At 41.7% G+C, this 20,961-nt stretch overlaps 1 pseudogene; it reads right to left on the reverse strand.

Moving 5' to 3' along the window:
• Positions 1 to 13,267: 13,267 nt before the first annotated feature.
• LOC102282050 (large ribosomal subunit protein uL18 pseudogene) lies at positions 13,268 to 14,147 on the reverse strand (annotated as a pseudogene).
• Between the last annotated feature and the right edge of the window lie 6,814 nt (positions 14,148 to 20,961).

The following is a 20,961-nucleotide window of genomic DNA, read 5'->3' on the forward strand; positions in this document are numbered from 1 at the left end:
GCTGCGGAATTGAGATTCAATCTGATTAAAAAAAAATCTGTATGTGGTGTTATGATTTATTTTAAAATAAACTTTTAATTTTAGCATAATTTTAGATTTACAGACTGTGAAGATAATACAGAGTTCCCATATACCCCACATCCAATTTCTCCTATAATTAATATCATCCATTAGTATGATGCATTTGTCAGTATTAATAAACTAGTAACGGTACATTGTTAAGAACTAAAGTCTATGGTTTGTCCAGGTTTCCTCAGTTTTTCCCTGATGACTTTTCACCTGTTTCAGGGTCCCATCCAGGATACCACAGTACTTTTAATTTTGTTGTTCAGTCGCTCAGTCATGTCGACCCTTTGCGACCCCATGGACTGCAGCACGCCAAGCTTCTCTGTCCTTCACCACCTCCCAGAGCTTGGGCAAACTCATGTCCATTGAGTTGGTGATGCCATCCAACCATTTCATCCTCTCTCGTCCCCTTCTCCTCCTGCCTTCAATCTTAATAGGTCTACTTAAGATTGTCTTGATTGTGGCAGTTTGTCAGACTTTATCACTTATATGTGGAATCCAAAAAATTAAACAAATGAATAAATAGAACAAAACAGAAGAAGACTCACAGATACAGAGAACATACTAGTAGCTGCCGATGGGGAAAGGTGGGGAGAGACAAGGGTAGGGAGACAAGACAAGGGGTATGAACTATTATGTATAAAATAAATAAACTATGATGATATATTGTACAGCACAGGGAATATAACCAATATTTTGTAACTTTAAATGGAGTATAATCTGCAAAAATTTTGAGTCATTATGTTGTATACCTGAAACTAATATAATATTGTAACTCAATAATATATTAATTAAAGAATTGAAAACACGAATGACTCTTAAAAATATGGAATAAATATATGCCAAAGATTTTATTTAACTTATTCATTGGTGAGGGAGCCAGTAAGATCGTAAAACTGGTTTTAAAGAGCAATTTCCCTGGTGGTACGGTGGCTAAGACTCTGGGTTCTCAATGCAGGGGGCCTGGGTCAGGGAACTCGATTTCACGTGCTGCAACTAAGAGTTCACAGGCTGAAACGAAAAGATCTCGAATGCTGCAACTAAGCACCGATGAAGACAAATAAACAAATATTGAAAAAAAAATGAGTATTTGAGGAACAAGATAATTGTAGACAATTTTAAAGTGAAGTGAAGTCGCTCAGTCGTGTCCGACTCTTTGCGACCCCGTGGACTGTAGCCTACCAGGCTTCTCCGTCCATGGGATTCTCCAGGCAAGAATACTGGAGTGGGTTACCATTTCCTTCTCCAGGGGATCTTCCCGACCCAGGGATCGAACCCAGGTCTCCAGCATTGGAGGCAGACGCTTTAACCTCTGAGCCACCAGGGAAGCCCAGACAATTTTAAAAAGGAACATCAAAAGAAGATCACTGGATTAGATACAGAACTGATTTAATGCCCTATAGGGCAGCAAAAACTATAACCTTTGAGGTTATCATATCTACCAGTCAGAAATCATTTGTATCTCTGCTAGCCACAAATCTACAAGTCAACTGCAATGTCGCCAAGTCTGAGCCTTAATTAATAGTGAATAGCAAAGTCATAGAATAATGCCTTCTCATGAGAAATTAAACAATTGTTGGATGGGTCTGTTAAACAGTATTCAGTACGACATTGAAAGGACAAGTGCGCTTAAACTTACTTATTAACTTATGCTTGGTTAATTTTTCTTAACAATTAGCCAGTGTCATCTCCTGTGGAACTGTAGGAAACGGCAGGAAAGTATCTTTGCCAGCCTAGGTAGGCTGGTGGCCTCCCCACAGAGTCCACTCTGGTTTCACTCCAGGTCCTTCCTAGTGGAGAATTAGCCTCCAGTCTAGGGAGACAGACTTCCCTGGTGGCTCAGATGGTAAAGCGTCTGTCTGCAACGCGAGAGACCTGGGTTTGAGCCCTGGGTTGGGCAGATCCCCTGGAGAAGGAAATGGCAATCCACTCCAGTACTATTGCCTGGAAAATCCCATGGACAGAGGAGCCTGGTAGGCTACAGTCTATGGGGTTGCAAAGAGTCGGACACAACTGAGCGACTTCCCTCGCTCACTAGGGAGACAGAAGATTGTAAAGGGAGGCCAGAAACAGCCCTGGGGGCTTAACACTCATTTTCTTCTCACAGCACCATTTCCTGGCACTGTTGGCCACAAAATATTAAACCTGATCAATTCATAGCAACACCCCTTTCTTGATTATGGGGAGACAATGAGGCTTGGGAAAGTGGACAGAAGTGGATTTCACTCCAGAAAGTAAAACACTCTACACAGCTTCCAAATTTTAACACCACATAATAGTACTAATTTTTATTTAATGTCTTTTAGATTGAGTGCTGAGGGCAGGACTTTACATTCTTCACAGCCTCTGGCTTTGGGCCTGGATTAGTGCAGGTGCTCTATAAAAGGCAGCTGTGTGAAGAAGAAGATATTACAATTTGGGGGTTTTGTGAAAAAATGGGATCACACAGGAGAAAGTGTTTTGAGACGCCTACACCAAAGACTTGCTATTTATGAGGCCTTGCTGTGAGGGAGCATCTTGAGGACACAGTATTCCCAAAGAAGTACTTTCCAAAAACACAAGAATACTTTTTTTTTTTTTTTTTAATGCAACCCAGATGGCAATACCAAATAATAATTATGACGATTTTTTAAAAAAGATCATAGGCCTGACTTTAGATTATAAATTGGCTCGTTATCAGGAAAAAATACTTTTTGAAACACAGCCATGATCAATGGCTCCACATAAGCCTGCTGCAAAAATCAGACAGTTATTTGTACATGTGGGATTTGGTACATGGCTTCTCAACAGAGATAATTTTGTTCCAGGATGAGCACCAGGGACAGGAAATTGGACAGGGGTCCTGGTCTGATCATCTGGAAAATAGGGCTAATTGGGATGCCTCCCTTGGAGGTTTGCTTTACTAAGGTTTGATTGGGAGTTCAGAAAGCATTGAATCAAAGACTCTTCAGCACTGTGCCCAGCCTTATTATTTAAATATAAAACCTCTGTTTTTCAAGGCTCTTTGTTTTTCTGTTACATTAAGGCTTTCCTAGGAACTTGTCTGCATTCAACTCACTGTGCCTCTACTTCCTTCTTCAGAAGCATCTTAAATATTATTTAGCATATACTTATTATAGCATATACTTAAATATCATTTAGCGCATTATTTAGAATATACTGCCTTTGTCCAACACTCCTTTCCCTGAGACTCAATTCATTCTAGTAGGCTTGTTTTGTCTGTCATTAAAATACTGACTTCCTCCAGCTGCTAGTACCTCTTTCTTGGTCCTTTAATTGTTCTCCTCAATCATGAGTCAGCAGCTGGACTTGATGGTCAGAGCTCTCATGGAGAAAAGAAATTTTCTCTGGGTTCCAGCCTTATGTGATGTGTGCATTCTTGGCTCAGAGGGGCTCAGTGTTGGGCTGCACTCAAGGTGAGAGCGAGGTTTTCATTAGAAGGAGAAAAGTACTACCTCAGGCTCCCACCTGTGAAGCACGGTGGAGGGGCAGAAGGTAGGGATGTTGTTGCGGTCTGGGGCAGGGGACAATCCTAGAGTCTGCCAATAATAATAAGAGCTAACTGTCAACAGCTATTCTATTTAGAAAATGGCTATCAATTGTTATTATTAGTACATTGGCTCCATTCTGCATTAATTTGTCTCCAGGAACATAACCAGCACAAACATTCAGGGCTTCTTATGGCCCACCAGTGGATTTTGGGTCAGTCTCAGTAAAAGATGCCTTTTGGGGAGATGCCTCCCGAAGCACTTGGACAACAAGTCTCTTCTCTGGTCCTCTCCAGGGTCAGTCTCCATACCGATTGCCTGCTCTATCCTTAACTATCAATATCTGTCATAGCCTAATTTTATTGCTGAGTCAGACAATCTGTTTTAATTGCCCATTTCCACCTCCAACTGTGCCTCTGTTTCACAGGAGGGAAAAATCTTTCTCTTAGGGCTTGGTGCCTGCTCATCCCCCTGGATCAGATGCCCAGGGTGGCAATGCAGGCCACCCAGAGCAGCTGTCCTCAGCCTTTTTTTGGTGCCAGTGACCAATTGCGTGGAAGACAATTTTTCCATGGACCTGGGGTCAGGCCCATGGTTTTGGAATGATTTACATGCATTACATTTTTTGTGTGCACTTTATTTCTCATCGAATGCTGCCGATGATCTGACAGGAGTTTCAGGACTCCTGACCTAGAGGATCTCTTACAACTCCTGAGGCCCCAGGTTCTCCATTTTCCTGGGCTGTACTGGGGAAGATGAAGGTTTTGTTCAATGCTGAGCCTCTCCCACTAGCTTCCTGCCCACCTTCAATGTGTTCTCTTCTAGAAGCTGGCCAGTGCTGTGTCCAGGTCCCTTTTTTTTTTTGTCCCTCCAGACTCATTCTTCCTTATGTTCCTCCTTGTCCTGGGAGGTGGGTCTGTTTGGACCCCATCAAATGGTTCCTTTGCTTCCTGGCTTCCAGCTGGTCTAGCGGTGAGATGACTGCAGGAGACCTGGGCAGGTCAGGACGTTTGTTCCCCTGGTGCTCTCTTTGTGGGATTCCTCAGGTTCTCTCTCTGATGGAAGGTCAGAGCACCTCCCAAGGGGGCCCTCTCCTCATGGTTCTGAGTTCTGCTAAGCACTCCCTTCCTCAACCCTAGGTATGTGATAGATTAAATTATTGGCCTGAATTCTTTGTCCTTCCTGGTAGCCACATTTTTTGCCGGGATGTGACTTTGCAGCTACTCTCATAAAGGGGGCGGGGGCGGGGTGTATATTTCTCCTTGCCCTTGGGCTTGGGTCTGTGACTCACTCTGGTCAATGGAATGTGAATGAAACCAATTGTTTACACCAGTTTCAAGCCCAGGCCTTTAGAAGCATCATGTGTTTCTGTGTGCCTTTTTGTGCCTCTGCCAGCTCCGCGAGAAGAGCTTCCCCTGGGCACTGCTGCCTTCCTCAGTCTGGGTCGTAGAATGAACCTATGTGGAGCAGCCCAGACCTTTATCTGCAGAGGAGGGAATCCCAGCTGGACACCAGCTTGAGGCAGAGCTCTCAGCTGAGCCAGCTGACCTCCAGTGAACCCACAGCCTGGGAGAAGCACATGCTTATTGCTGCATTTCACTGAGATTGTGTGATAAAGGGTAGCAACACCCTACAGCTACTAGCACCAGGGTTCTGCTCTTACCCCACAAATACTCCCTTTATTAAGCCCTTGGGGAGCCACCCTAATTTGAGTGTCATCTGTTTCCTGTAGTGACACCAAGTGAATGACATAGGCACCAGCCTAGCTCTTCCCTAACATTATATCACGTTGCCAGCAAAGCTCAAAATATGACATTTGATACCAGCAGCCCGTCTTCTGTTTCCCATTTGCTACTCAATATTCTCCTGAAAGCCTGTTCTTAGAAGCTAATAATGACATTTAATTCTTTTTATGTATTATTAAAATTTTCAGCCTTTTATTTGGAAAAATTTTGGAACATATAGACAAGTAGAGATATTATCAAGAACCTCCAGATACTCATGACCCACTTTTAACAATGATTGACACTTTGTCAATCTTATTTAATCTCTTCCTCTCCTGTTTATTTTCTAAACCTAATGACCTTTCAATTTCAAGAGGGAATCATAGCTCTAATCTTCCTTTCTTTTAAACATTAATCTTTATTGGAGTATAGTTGCTCTTCAATGTTGTGTCAGTTTCTACTGCACAGCAAAGTGCGTCAGTAATACACAGACATACGTTCACTCTTTTTTGGATTTTCTTCCCATTTAGGTCACCACAGGGCACTGAGTAGTTCTCTGAGCTCTACAGCAAGTTCTCATTGAGTGAAGTGAGGGAAGTCGCTCAGTCGTGTCCGACTCTCTGCGACCCCACGGACTGTAGCCTACCAGGCTCCTCCATCCATGGGATTTTTCCAGGCAAGAATACTGGAGTGGGTTGCCATTGCCCTCTCCAAGGTTCTCATTAGTTATCTATTTTATGCATAGCATCCCACCCACACTGCCCCCCTCAACCTCCTTAGCTCTAATCTTCTATGATTTCTGTGCAGCAGTCGCTACTATGGCTCACCCTTCTTTTCTCTGCCCTTGCTATCTGTCTCCTGAGTTTCCTTTAATCTTTTGTGTCTGTTCTCAGTTTCCTGTGTTTGATTTCTGACTTGGCTCTCAAATGTTGGGATTCCCAAGGGACTTGTCCTATCCGTCACCTATTTTCCTTCTCTCTGTGCTCTCTTCCTGGGGGAGGTAATCTGTGAGCCTGTTCTGTATTTCTGGGCTCTACTTTCTGTCTGTCCACTAAATGTCTCCACTTGGATGTTGTATGTACGTCACAAACCAAACTCAGTAACTTCTCAAAACTTCTTCCCCACCTCCTCTTCTGGGTTCCCCATCCCTGTTCGGACCTTCTGTAGTGCCCTGTCATATAACTAGATGTGTTATTCCTTTCTTTGATGCAGACCTGACCAACGTGTTCCTCTAAATGCTAGCATCATTATTCTAAATCACATCATGCTAACACCATCCCAACTTGGAAATCTTCTATGGCTCTGTTCAGAATATATTGTAAACATTTTGGTGTGATATTGAGGCCTCTCCACCCCTTTCGTTCTAATCTCAGCTTCCATACCCCGTCCTCCAAACATCTGGCCCTGCTTGTTTCCCCATAATGCACCACATACTTTCATGTGGCCTGGCCTTATGCTCATCACTCTTTTATTTTTTAAGATTGAAAACAATGTGGCTCTGTTTCTCAAATGCTAATTTCAAAGTGACCCCCTTCTGTCATTCTTGAATCACCCTTGCTCTTCTGAGATTCTTGCTGACATTTGAATTTGCTGTTCCTGCCAAAGGAAACAGTCAACATGGTATTTTTTTTGAGCAGCCTCATTAGAGCTTCTCTTTTCAAAAGGGACCGATTTACCATGGCAATGAGATATTGTCTCCATAGAAATACTGGCCGTGTAAAGTTTCTGACTCTCTGTAGGACTTTGATTCCTGCCCCCCAAGGCAGGAATGGTGTGCTACTCATCTCTTTAAGTATCTCCAGTGCTTGGCATACAGGAAATGGTAAGTGTTTGTTTGAATTGCCGCTAAGTTAGCATTGGGATGAGGAAGTAAGATCTGGAGAGGGCACACATGTTGACAGCCAATTACAGAGAGAGCTGCCAAACACATAATCTATGAGCTGAGAGGCTGAGGTCACGCCATTCCCTGCAGTGAGGGCCTCTAAGCCTGTCAGATGTCAATTGCGTTTGCAAAGCTAGGAGTTCAGGTGGAGGGTTGGATTTTTCTTCATTAAACTTGTCATTCCCCAAGGTGGGGCTCTGACAGGCACCCCGTGAGATGTCAAGCTGAGACAGCTGTTGCCAAACCTGGCGGAGGCATTTCAGACAGCTGCCTCAGACTTCATGGGCAACATCCTTTTCTTCTTAAAGGACATCAAAACGCTTAACAAATAAATAGGGTTGCAAAGAGTCGGACACAACTGAAGTGACTTAGCAGACACACATGCATGATGGAGACAGAATTGTATCTGAGTCAGATCACGTGGCTTTGAGTCTTGACTCTGATTGTTAGCTCTGTAACTAAAGAAATTATATCACCCCTCTGAGCCTCATTCTCCTGACTCATAATACTGGTTGCTGTGAAGACTGAATGAGATAATGTATATGTACATGTTTTATAAGTTGTTGGTCACTGTTCAAATATGAGGTAAAATTAGAATTAAAATTATGTTTAGTCTTCATGTCATGCACACACAATAAATATAGAATGGTTAAATTGATACACATTTTCTCACTGTGTATTGTATGTCCAGCTCACTGATGAAACTGTGATAAACACAGAAGTTTATATTAAGTCAGTTTTCTGACTTTAAGAAATTTATAATCTAGTTGGGAGAAGAGACCAGTTTATTTCTCCCCATGTTTCTACACAGGGGAAGGCATTTCTACTCTACAACTGAGGGAGACCATTTCTCTCTATTTCTTTTCTCATTCTTCCTAAGAGAGGGAGAGTAACCTACAATGTTGGTAAACTTGGGCAAAGGTACTAAGTGTGGTGGCTCAGCATTTTTTTTTTCCTTTCTCCCTTCTGAACTAGTAGATTACTGGGAATTCATACTGTCTTTACTCTTTGCCACAGAGTAATGTTTCAGGTGGTATAGGCTGAGGGAGAGCAGGGCTTGTTCAGATTTCTTTGTGATTGGATGGGTAGGTTCTGGGGGAGAGTGTTAGAAAGTACATTGTACATTGGCATGTAGTACCAGTTCTTAGCTTTGATTCCATCCTAAAGTATGTTTCTTTATTTAAAACCTTGACATTTAAATCTCCTCCCAATTGTGGGGAAGCACCAGTCACTCACACTTAGGGTTTGAAACTATCCCAAGATCGAACTGCCTCTCCAGGTTTAGATGATTTATTGATTCGTTTTATTATTTTGGGTTGTGATGAGTCTTTGTTGCTGTGTGTGAGCTTTCTCTGGTTGCAGACAGCCGGGGCAACTCTCCAGTTGTGGTGTGCGTGCTTCTCATTGCAGTGGCTTTTCTTACTGTGAGCGCGGGCTCTAGGACACGTGGGCTCAGTAGTTGTGGCACACGGGCTTAGTTGCTCCAGGGCATGTGAAATCTTCTCGGACCAAGGATTGAACCCATGTCCCCTGCACTGGCAGGCTGATTCCTACCCACTGTACCACCAGGGAAGTTCCTAGATTTTTAAAATTAGCCTTAGGAATTCTGGACGTCTTTCCAGGTGGGCTTGCTACTCCAAGTCCTGCAGAACAGTTCAGAATGTCCTCCAAATCTGATTCTCTTCTGCATGACTCATCAGTGTGAGTTGGTAGGGTGCTTCTCTATCTTGGGCTTCAAACACTGTTAGGTGTGGCTTTCTTTCTGTTTGCCCTACTTGGGGTTTATTGATAGTCTTGGATCTGTCACTTAATGTTTTTCATCAAATTTGGGAAGTTTATGGTCATCATCTTTCAGTATTTTTTTCTGTCCTGTATCAGTATCAGTCATGGTTCCAGCAGAGAAACAGTGGGATATATAGTAGGATATGTGTCCAATAGGATATGAGTGTGTAAAACATTTTTATTGCAGGGAATATTGCCTTCCGTGACTGTGGGGGCTAATGGGGCAAGTCTGAGACTTAGAGGACAGGCTGTCAGGAAGGGCAGACTGGGGCTTCTGGGGCAGGAATTGATCCTGAAATCCACAGATGAAATAAATATCTTTTTTTCCTCCCTCAGGGAATCCTCAGCTCTGTTCTTAAAACTTTTTAACTGATCGATAAAATAAAATTAAAAAAAAAAACAAACAACTTTTTAACTGATCGGCTAAGATTCACCAAGATTACTCAGGAAAATGTCCTTTATGTAAAGTCAACTGATTATAGATGGTAGTAGTAGTGATGGTAGTGAAGTCGCTTGGTCGTGTCCGACTCTTTGCGACCCCATGGACTGCAGCCTACCAGGTTCCTCTATCCATGGGCTTTTCCAGGCAAGAGTACTGGAGTGGGCTGCCATTTACTTCTCCAGGGGATCTTCCCAACCCGGGGATCGAACCCGGCTGTCCCGCATTGTAGGCAGACGCTTTACCGTCTGAGCTACCAGGGAAATCCAATTATAGATGGTAATCACATCTAAAAAAAAAAAAAACCTTCACAGCAATGCTAGATTAGTGTTTCATTGAATATAGTGTTCTTATTTCATGGGTATAGTTTTTAATAGTCCAATATTATTAATATTAATACCAATCTTCTTTAAAATATTTAAAAGCCTCATAAGAAGATCCGACCAGTCGATCCTAAAGGAAATCAGTCCTGAATACTCACTGGAAGAACTGATGCCGAAGCTGAAACTCCTATACTTTGGCCACCTGATCCCAAGAACTGACTCAATGGAAAAGACCCTGATGCTGGGAAAGACTGAAGGCTGGAGGAGAAGGGGATGACAGCGGATGAGATGGTTGGATGGCATCACCAACTAAATGAACATGGGTTTGGGTGGACTCCGGGAGCTGGTGATGGACAGGGAAGCCTGGTATGCTGCAGTCCATGCGGTCGCAAAGGGTCAGACACTACTGAGCAACTGAACTGAACTGAACTGAATATATCCAATTCCAAATATAGATACAGTTTAAAGAATGACAAGGAAATAAACACAGTCACTACCTAGTTTGAAATAGAAGATTAGTCATTTGAAGCACTATGAGTCGTCTTTTTTTTTTTTTTCAGGTGCATCCCTTCCCTACCATATGGAAAATTTAAAATATGCAGAACAATACTATATGTTTTTATGTAAAAGTATAAAAACATACGTATAATGATAAATACCAACTGAAGATAGCAGTTATCTCCGGAAGGAAAGAGAATGGAATTAGATAGGGATATGAGGGTTTCTAACCGATCTGTAATGTTTCATTAAAAAAAAATGATGTCAAGCAAATGGGGCAAAATGTAAAGATCTGGCTGTGTTTGCTACATTATTCTCAGAGAGCATAAAGCCAAAATAGCACAAGGGGTTGAGTACACAAGTTCTGGAACCAAATAGTTTTAGATTTATTTGTGCCTGCTTAAGTTACTATCTGTAGAAGTTGTACAAATGACTTAGCCTCCTTGCAACTCAGTTTTTCTTATCAATAAAATGGAGATTATAATAATACTTATATTTACTTTATAGTATTGTTGTGAGCATGACATTAGTTTACGGAAAACACTGAAAGTGTTTGGCACATAATGAGCAGGCAATAAATGTTAATTAGCAGCAGTAGGAAGTTTTACAAGTTTTATAAACTTCTCTTAAGAAACTGCAAACACACACACACACACACACACACACACACAGACCCAAATTCCTAAGCTACAGAATCACAGTCATTTATTTGAAACTCTTGGGGCAGACATTTTATATTTCAGAACTTTTTGTTATTTATTATGTCACATCCCTAGTGGGGTCTGGGACAAATTGTCCTAATCAAACACATTATTATTTCTGCAATAAAAATTATGAATATTCATTAAGTAAGATACATAAAGACTGAAAAGCTTCATGTTAGTTCAGGTCAGGTTTTACCACCAAAGGATTTTGCTGCCAGCTTTTCAAAAACTTTCAGTTTTCAGACTGTTTTGGAATCTAGACCTGCATTTAAAAGGATCATGGACCTTTACTGTACTTCATCCACCTTATGAGTATGTTCTTAAAAAGAATGAGGCAGCTGGACATATTGAAATGATGAGGTAAGGCATATGTTAAGTAATAATACCATATGTGTTAGAGTATTTGGCAATTGGCCAAATACTATATATAATATAATTCCTGTTACATTTATAGAAGAGACTTCCACTTTTTTTTTTTTTTTTACGTATATAGGATAAATGCATTGAAAGGAGACAAAGTCAGGTCAGCTGCTTGCCTCTGAAAAGCCAATATTTGAGAGGCAAGATTGTTTGAAAGAAAAGTTTGCTTTATTTTAGAGGCCAGCAACCGGGGGAGAGGGTGAACTCATGTCCAAAAGCTGATTCCCCACTGACAATCAGTGGGCCAGAGCTTTTAAAGGGGAGTTTCAGGGGTGCAGAGGTGGAGGGAGCAGGCTGCAGAGGGAGCAGAATAGCACAGTCAGTTCTGACAATCACCTTGAAATTAGTCATGTGGTGGTCTGATCAGCATTATCTTGATTATTTTAAGTATAGGTAATCTTTAGTTCCAAGGTCAGTTTGTTCTCATTTCTTTGAGATCAGTTCTCAGAGTTGTGCAAGATGGAGCAACTTATGTCATGGCTACAGTCTGGTCATCATGTGTTAGGTTGGCCAAAATGTTCATTTGGATTTTCCCATAACACCTTATGAGGAAACCCAAACAAACTTTTTGGCCTACTTAATTTCCACCTGGTGGCAGTTTTGGTATCTACAAAGCAGCTCAAAGGACATGGGTTAGAATATCATCTATAGCCGTTGAGAAGGAATAAAAGGTCCTTGACTTTGCTTAGTGACTAAACTGTTATTATTTTGTCCCATTTGATTTCTTTCCCTTTGTTTCTGCATTTTATCATTTCTCGGATTAAATTTATTCTTTGACTAAAGTTTTTCTACAGACAAAAGGCAAGTGGAGGACATGGGGGTTGGGGGGAGGGGAAGGACCATAGTGTCCTGGTCAGTTTCACTGCCGAACTTGTCACTTCTGGAGAGGGAAGTGGAGGAGGTGAGGGGGGGCCACCACATTTCCCTCTGCACACATCTGAATTTTTCTGAGTCTTTTGTGAAAAGGCACTAACTTACATTTGAGTAGTAAAAATCGGGGGAAAAACTGTGGAAAAGTAAACGGAAGCAGTATTGTGGACAACTTGATAAGTTAATGTAAAAAGCAGTGGCTGTTTTTGAGCAGATTAGTAACAGCAGGCTCAGCAGAGAAGTAAGTTGTAACTATAAGGTTAGGATTTAAGTATGGAAAAGAGAAATACCCAGGATCAGTCTCTGAAACTTTTCCACTTGGGTTCCAACACCAGGCTCAGAATAATAATACTCTGGATTACTGCCCCCAATGTTTGTAGTTCATGAAGAACCCAAGAGGTGATGTGTGATAACAACAGAAATGAATCTAAAAAGCTTCTTAGCCTCTACCAGAGACCTAAATGCTTCCGTGTCACAGAAAGTGAGGGAAGATAGAATTTCATTAAATAGTTGGCCAGCAAGGTCATGTGGTGCTTCCACTTTTGCTTCTATCCAACAAATTCTCCAAACAGCAGCCAGAGCAATCTTTGAAAATTCACAAACTGCTGTGGTGCAGCTTCAGTGGTTTTCCTAGGATCTTTCAAAGTAGAGCCGGTGAGGAAGAGTCCTAGGTTCCTTTCTGGTTGTAAGCCTACAGCTCCCTAGGGTCATATTTCCCTTCCATCCCCTTGCTTGGATAAGTCAGCTTGAGATATTCTGATAAAGAAGAGTACCAGGGATGAAAGACAGAGAGAAGGAAGACTAACAGTGTTTAAGCCCTGAAATCCAGTCTCACTTTGAAGCCTGGTATGCCATAGCTCTTTTTGAGTTTGGTTATGTTTTTGCCCATGCTAGTTTGAATTGGATTTCTATCTCTTGAATCCCAAAAGATTCTGAGTAATACCCTCCCCTTGAGTGTTGGGTTTCCTAGAGCATCTAACTGGGGCTCAATTTTTTTTTTTTTTGCTTGTTCAGTAAGTTTATTATTGTCTTTATCTGAAGAATCTTGATAGAAGTTTGTGGTCTGTTTTATTAACTCTTGGCAGCCCATTTGAGCACTAAGGAGCTCGCCTTCTTCTGAGCTACCTTATTTTTCTTCTAGGCAAGTGACATTTTGGGCTGATTCCATCTCTTCTTTTTAACTTCTTTCTTAGGCTTCTCATACACTCTTGTATTGCAGCATGAGCTTTTTTATACATCTCCTCCATCATGTATGGAGTTATGTTGTTCTTTATGAATGGAGAGAATTGTTTCTTATAAGTACCCTCATCTTCTTCAATCAGATAACACATGTTATCTGCAGCATTCTGCCCCATGATGTACTTTCAGTGTACCTCAGCACTAAATTCTTTGCTTTCTGGATCATAACTAGGGAACTGTTTGGTACTGTGAGGGACAGACAAACCTTCATTGCCAGCTCCCTTCAGGGCCCCAAAACTTTATTCCCAATAGTAGTCCTGGCAAGTCCTGCATCGAAGTAACAGGTGAAGGCACCAGGTTGACCATCAATGCTTTCCACATTGTATTCGTCTCCAGTCACCTTGACTTGGCCTTCGTAAATTTTGTCCATACCAAACCTATTCAGAAGCCTGCAGGCCAGCAGCAGGCCAGTACAATGTGCCACAGCATAATTTGTCAGGCCAGCCTCCACACCATACTTCAGGAGTTCGTGAGCCTAAGCTGCACAAATGATCAGGTCTCCTTCTATACAGCATAAGCAGTCTGACATTGATATCTCTGTTCATTACACAAACGATCATTCTGTATTTTGGTGTGCTGTACTTATTTTTATCTTGGATTACCAGTTATTTCCAAGCATAGTAGTCACAGTTTTGCCCTCTTGCTGTCTTTGGAACGTTACTTGGTATCTCTTGAAGTAAGCCTTGTTCTTGACAGCTTTAACAAACCCCATCCTGCAGAACAGAGCTTGGACACTGCGGCTTGCCACTGAGTTGCAAGACCATTATGGCTCTGGCCGGGGGTGGGGGGGTGGGCGCTGGGGTAGGGTGGGAAGCTCAATTTGAATTGTCCTTCTGGTGAGGTTTATGAGGATTTATGGGATATAAAGTCTTTATGTCTGCCTTATACAAACACATAATTCTACATAATTAAAGGGGGAAGTAGTCAGAGGTGACTCAAAGAGTCATGACATTTATATCCTAAAATACATCTTGTCACTGTGGTAGTCATTAGGGCCGCTTACCATTATTCCAGTTCTTCTTTGAGTCATCACCCCTCTTGACATTGGATGTAGCAATAAGATTTGCTTTGACAAATGCAATGCAAATGGGAGTGACATGGGACAGTTCTAGATGGAATCTTCAAGAGGCTGCATGAAGTTTACATGTTCCTTTCTCACTACTCTGGAGATGATGGAAGCACATGTTGAGATGAAACTTCTATCATCTGAGTGAGTGATTACAGTGGGCTGAGACCTCCTGCCAGCCCACTTGTGATCACGTGGATGAGAAATAAATGTTTGTTAAGTCACTGAAATTTGGGGGTTGTTATTGCCATAAAGGAGAAGGCAATGGCACCCCACTCCAGTACTCTTGCCTGGAAAATCCCATGGACGGAGGAGCCTGGTGGGCTGCAGTCCATGGGGTCGTGGAGTAGGACACGACTGAGTGACTTCACTTTCACTTTTCACTTTCCTGCATTGGAGAAAGAAATGGCAACCCACTCCAGTGTTCTTGCCTGGAGAATCCCAGGGACGGGGGAGCCTGGTGGGCTGCCGTCTATGGGGTCGCACAGAGTCGGACACGACTGAAGTGACTTAGCAGCAGCATTGCCATAAAACCTATCCTGACGGATACAATCATTCAAAAAGTTGAGTAATATAATTCTGGAAGACTTTGACTTTGGACTTGAGAATATATAATGAACATAATTATGGGGAGAGTGGAAGTAAAGATCTCAACTGATATCTAGAAGACATCACAGCTACCTGAGATTTTGTAGACCTTGTGTTACATTTTTGATGGAGTTTGCTAATGATTCCTCTCAAATCTATTTTAAAGCTCTAGATAAAGGTTTTATTTTGCTGTTTTTCCAATATTTGTTTCCTCTGATCCTTATTAAGCATTTTTCATTAACTCCTCAAGTACAATTCAATCTAGGTACACTCAAAATAGACGCCATTTGATTTTTATAAACAGAAACCTTCTAGCCTTCAAAATTCCGTTTTTATTCATGTGGTTTGCTGTATTTTTGTTCAGTTTTTGTACTAGTCTCATTTTTAGGAAAATTCTTATTTGGGTCTCCAGGACAGAATTTTATATGCAGAGCAAGTGGTCTTTAGGGATATCTACAACATTATTTGTTGGAGGTAATGTATACAAAGGATATTTCCAATGGATTTGAGATGACTTATCCTTACTGAGATTAAGGTGAAGATTTGCAATCATAACCTACAGTGCATTTATAGCTCTTACATCTTATGTATGTAAAAATCACTGTATAAGGTCACATATGATAATTAGATTTTTCTATTTTTTACAGTTGTACTAATTCAAATTGAGATTCTTCTTTTTCCCCAAATTTCATATATAGATTTTGGTATTTATCTCATTTATCATTGCTTGCTGTAGGAGAAGATATGAATACTTAAGTAATATCTTGATGCCAAGATATTGGGAGCACCTAGATCCACCTGGATACTTTTTGATACTTGGGAACAGATGTTAACAATTGTCACAAGATACCAAGATCCCACAAGAAGGTGAAATAATCAGATGAGACCCTTGAAAAGTAGTGTCTCCAGCGTGAAGTTGAAGTTCCAATTTGTAGATGATTCAATGTGTGTAGTGTGCATGTATATGTACATCTTTAATTTAGAGATGGGTTTAAGCAGTCACACTGTCAACCACATGATACTAAAGGCTATCACAAAGTTGACAAAATTCTTATGACTCTCTGAGTCAAACTGCTTTTGGTCTCTTTAATCATCCGGGGAACCCAGGGAGGCCACAGCTAGGAAGAGGAAAGGAAGTTGCAGAGCGGGTAGCCCCCTGATCATTGTGCGGAAGTCTGGCAAGAATACTATTATTGACCTTCCATTGGTGTGTCACTCTAAGTTTGATGAGTTTAATACAGACACTACATTATTGCTGATTCTACAAAATCTGCATGCTAATATCCCTAAAGAATTCAGAATTGATAGAAATAGCCTTACATCCTAATGAGTCTCAAACTGTAGATAAATATGGATGCCTGCCCTCCCAGAAGAGGAGGGTAAGTATTCTCCTGGGTGCTGATGATATGGCTTTAATGTCATGGCCATAAAAACGCCTCAGTGATTGGTTCTGAATAATTAACCATTGTCAGTACTTTTGATGTAAAATATTCAAAGTTAATGTTTCTCTCATTAGTAGTTATTTCCCCAAATTTATTTAAATAAATAACAAAACTAAAACAATAATTACAATAAAACTGGACCCATGTTCATATAAAAAGTTCAGTCATTTAATTTTCTTGGGGCTAGTTCATTCAGTCAAATCCACTGGGAAGTCACATGATTCAGGGATATATTATTGAGAGTTTTTAATAAGCCTTGGGGTGACTGTTAACATCTGCTTTGGATATTTTCTATTTCAAAACAATCTCAACCATGCTTTGTGGGACATAATTTTGTGTGGCAGGATCCAGGCCACTTCCTGAATAAAAAATAATTTTGCTAGTAGATTTCATTTCTGTGGGAAAACGGTAACTTTTGAATCAGGTGGAAATCCTGCCTAGATACCTCATTTTTTTAAAATAAGGCAAGGACATTACTACCTGTGCAAGTATGTTCTCACACAGTGGTATGCTGGAGATGGTTCTCTCTGGTTTGTGAGACTGTACACATCTTTTCCCACATCCATGGTCGGTGGTGTCAAGCAGGTAGCTTGAAATTGGTCAGAGCAAGAGTATTAACACCAGGAGTTCTATGAGAGTGATTTTGCCCCTTTTGGGGACACTTGGCAATCTCTAGAGACATTGTTGTCACAACTTGGGGATTGCTACTGACACCTAGTGGGTAGAAGCCAGGGATGCTGTTCAATATCCTAAAATGCGAAAGACAGCCACCCCCCCACACCCCCTGTCGCAGCCAACAAAGTATTTGTGTGTTCAGTCGGTCAGTCATGTTTGACTCTTTGAGCCCCCATGGACTGTAGCCCACCAGGCTCCTCTGTTTACGGAATTTTCCAGGCAAGAATACTGGTGCCTGTGCTAAGTCACTTCAGCCGTGTTTGATTCTTTGTGACCCTATGGTCTGTAGCCTGCCAGGCTCCGCTGTCCATGGGATTTTCCAGGCAAGACTACTGGCTGCTGCTGCTGCTAAGTCGCTTCAGTCGTGTCTGACTGTGCGACCCCATAGACGGCAGCCCACCAGGCCCCGCCGCCATTCCTGGGATTCTCCAGGCAAGAATACTGGAGTGGGCTGTTATTCCCTCCTCCAGGGGATCTTCCTGACCCAGGGATCGAACCTGAGTCTCTCCTGTTTCCTGCATTGGCAGACGGATTCTTTACCATTGTGTCACCTGGGAATTATCTAGCACAAAATGTCAACAGTGGTGAAGCTGAGGAACTGTGATTTATACCATGGAAATTGGAAAACTTTACAAGTGTAGTTTTTTTTTTTTGAATGTCAGTTTATCAGCCACCAACCCCTCAAATTAATTCTTATGCCCTCATTACTGTATAATTTCTAATTCCTATCAGAAGTGGGCTGGGAGAAGTGATATTCTTGGGAAGACTGAAAGCTGTGTTCTCCCTAGGGTAATTACATAGAGCACAGGTTGGCAATTTTTTTTTTTCTGTAAATGGCAGATATTTTAGGCTTTGCAGACCATATGGTCTCTGTTGCAAATACTTACTTCTGCCATTATAGTGTAAAAGCATTTATAGACATATGGAAATTGAATGAGGATGGCTGTGCTCTAATAAAACTGTTTACAAGGCTGGTCACAAAGTTTTCTGACCTCTGACTTAAATTATTAGCTTAGCCCCACTTCAGAACTGCCATCACTGAGGCTTTGGTACTACACCTTCAGCTTTTACTACTAATAATTTATAAGACATAACCAAATTCTGTTTGCTGCAACATTTGGCACCAAAGGAAAAAAAAGACATTGAGAACACTCTCCATTGGGTCATTATGTACTTGATTCTTAAGGTCCCATAGGATAAATTTCTTAAAATGCTTGGCTTCCCATTGAGGAACTAGTTATGCTTACCTTTTTACCTGATTTACTTTGTATACTAGGATGCTCAAAAGTATCTCAGTCTTCATGGGGGAAATCTAGATCAGTGCTCCAAAAATTTCATGTACATGCAAGTCATCTGGGAATCCTGTTGGAAGATTCTGATATAGCAGTTCTGGGGTAGGGCCTGATATTCTGCATTTCTGAAAAGTTTCCAAGAGATATTGACACTGTTGGTCTTGGGACCACAATGTGAGCAGTAAGGTCCTGGAATATCATAGTATTTTGGTAACAAATTCTTCCCAGAATATTCTTACCTTGGAATTTATCTCATCTACATTTCTCCTTTTGTGTTTTGGCTGCTTTAATTTATAATTTGAAATTTTATTTTTGGAAGTGGTGAGATGGGGCATAGAAATAAATCTAATATGAATAACTTTGGATGTACATTTTTGTTTTTACAAGTTTAGTCTGATACTACTCAGTTGTACAATGAATCCATACATAACAAACAGCAGGGTTAATTTTATGTTATTTGTTCAGGAAAGGGATTTTTTTTTTTAAGTTTTCAAACTTGGGATCTTCACTTTTGCAGCTGGGCAACATATTCCTGTCTGCTGCTGCTGCTAAGTCACTTCAGTCGTGTCCGACTCTGTGTGACCCCATAGACGGCAGCCCACCAGGCTCCCCCATCCCTGGGATTCTCCAGGCAAGAACACTGGAGTGGGTTGCCATTTCCTTCTCCAATGCATGCAAGTGAAAAGTGAAAGTGAAGTCGCTCAGTCGTGTCCGACTCTTAGCGACCCCATGGACTGCAGCCTACCAGGCTCCTCCGTCCCTGGGATTTTCCAGGCAAAAGTACTGGAGTGGGGTGCCATTGCCTTCTCCGATATCCCTGTCTACTTCATCTTAAACATGTGAAAGCTTAGAAAAGTCCCTCTCAGCTTTTGCTTATCCTCTGGGCCAAGAAGTTTCTTAAATGCTGATTGCTTTGCCCACGAAAAGCTTCTGTACAGGATCAAGTTCCTTATTAAATGCTACTGCTATAACATCGATGGTCTTCCGCAAAAGGACCTAGACGGCCAACCAAATGGCAGGAGAACCTGAGGACCTCTGAAGAATCGTCGAGATTCTGTTATCTGTTCAGAATCTCTATGGTCCCGAGCGCCAGCCAGAGCGGCCACATTTCTACTGGCTCCGCCCCCACCTTCCAGGCTACCAGCCTCGCAGTGCAGTACCAGGAGCCTCTTCAGTGGACGAAGCTCAGCTGACGAAAAGCTTCTCAGAGAAAGCGTGCACAGTCGTGTACTGAATGCCCCTTTAAAACATACGTTCCTTCGGTTCATATTCGGGAATGAAGAGGAGTTTTCGTGTCAGCGTCTTGTATGAGCAGGAAGATTTGTGAATGAAAGTTATGCCATTTCGTGAGGAGATAATAGACTAATATTTCCACTTCTCCTTCCTGATGGTGGAACCTCAGGATGAAAATGGCCAATTTCAGCGTGTCTTTTTCAGTCTTCTGCTGCTTACCCTCGAAGCCCTTGGCAACTGGCAGGAGGTAGCAGAGGGACCAGTGGACCCTGTTGAGTGACAGAGGTTGGGCCTTTGGGCTCCGCATGATGTCTATCAGCCCCAGACTGAACAGCTTCCTTGGCTGTTGAGGTATTTGCAATGTCTTCTGAAGTTCTGGGCGAAGCAGAGAGGACGACGGTGGACCAAAAGCTTGTGGGAAACCATGCTCTGGCCTCCAGGTGATGGAGGGCCGCTCTCTGTTCTCAGAGCCTGGCTAAGCAAGTATGTTAAATTTCCTTTGTCACTAGGTGGCAGAATATAATTAAGATGTCTTTTTTTTTTTCTTTTTCTGTTTTCTTTCTCATAGCGTTGAAAGGTGTTTCTAGTTCCTTCTTAATGACCTCTTTAATTACTTTGCCGTATTTGCTAATGCCAGTTAGGGCTGAAGGAATGAAATAAAATTTCTTCTGCAAACATTTCCTGTACTTAGGAAGGAATTTAGTTTTTCATTTAATTGGTTTGTGTCTTAAAGGGAAGTACCCTTATAAAGTGCATTCCCTTCCTAAAGTCTATCATTTGGACAATCCAGGCTTCTTGTTTTACAAATAACTGTTATTTTAAAAAAAATTTAATATTATTTAAAGAATGATTTTATTTGTTTGTTTTTGTGCTAGGGTCTTCATTGCTGCTCGGGCTTTTCTTTGGTTTCGGAGGACCAGCTCTAGGCACGTGGGCTTTAATAGTTGTGGCAGGTGGACTCAGTAGTTGCGGCTCCCAGGCTCTAGAACACAGGCTCAATAGTTGTGGTTCAGAGGCTTAGTTGCTCCATGGCTGTGGAATCTTCCTGGACCAGGAATGGAACCTCAGTCTCTTGCATTGGCAGGTGGACTCTTCACCACTGAGTCACCAGGGAAGCCCTTGTTATTTTTTTTTGAAACAAACTGCAGACATTTTTTCATGTCACTTCCACCTATTCCAAGTGCCTGTATCTAAAATAAGGACTAGTGGGAATTCTTTTTGTGGTCCAGT

Source organism: Bos mutus, chromosome 8, assembly GCF_027580195.1.
Source record: "Bos mutus isolate GX-2022 chromosome 8, NWIPB_WYAK_1.1, whole genome shotgun sequence".
Taxonomy (NCBI): Eukaryota; Metazoa; Chordata; class Mammalia; order Artiodactyla; family Bovidae; genus Bos; species Bos mutus.